This window comes from Etheostoma spectabile, chromosome 17, assembly GCF_008692095.1.
Source record: "Etheostoma spectabile isolate EspeVRDwgs_2016 chromosome 17, UIUC_Espe_1.0, whole genome shotgun sequence".
NCBI lineage: Eukaryota > Metazoa > Chordata > Actinopteri > Perciformes > Percidae > Etheostoma > Etheostoma spectabile.
The window spans coordinates 1,876,006-1,876,258 of NC_045749.1; the positions used below are offsets into that span (position 1 = coordinate 1,876,006).

Genomic DNA, 253 nt, shown 5'->3' on the forward strand with positions numbered 1-253 from the left:
AAAGGAACAGGAAATGAGGAAGGGGGCAAACACTTTTTCACACCACTGTATTAACCCTCATGTTGTCTTCCGGTCAACTTGACCCATTTTCCTATATCAATGTTTCTTTAACTACCCAGTTGTAATCACTCAAAATAACTTGATTGATTCCACATAAGTACAAATCTCGCAAGTATGGCAAGTACAAATCTCTACTTTCATTAATTTTTCTGGTGTTTTATTCAATTTTATAGCATTTGAAAAAGAAATTGAA

General features: G+C 33.6%; 1 protein-coding gene across 4 annotated transcripts in view; it reads left to right on the plus strand.

Annotated features, from left to right (window-relative positions):
- Positions 1 to 253, plus strand: part of pcgf5a (polycomb group ring finger 5a) — a 26,590-nt gene that overhangs the window by 8,830 nt on the left and 17,507 nt on the right. The window lies entirely within an intron of this gene.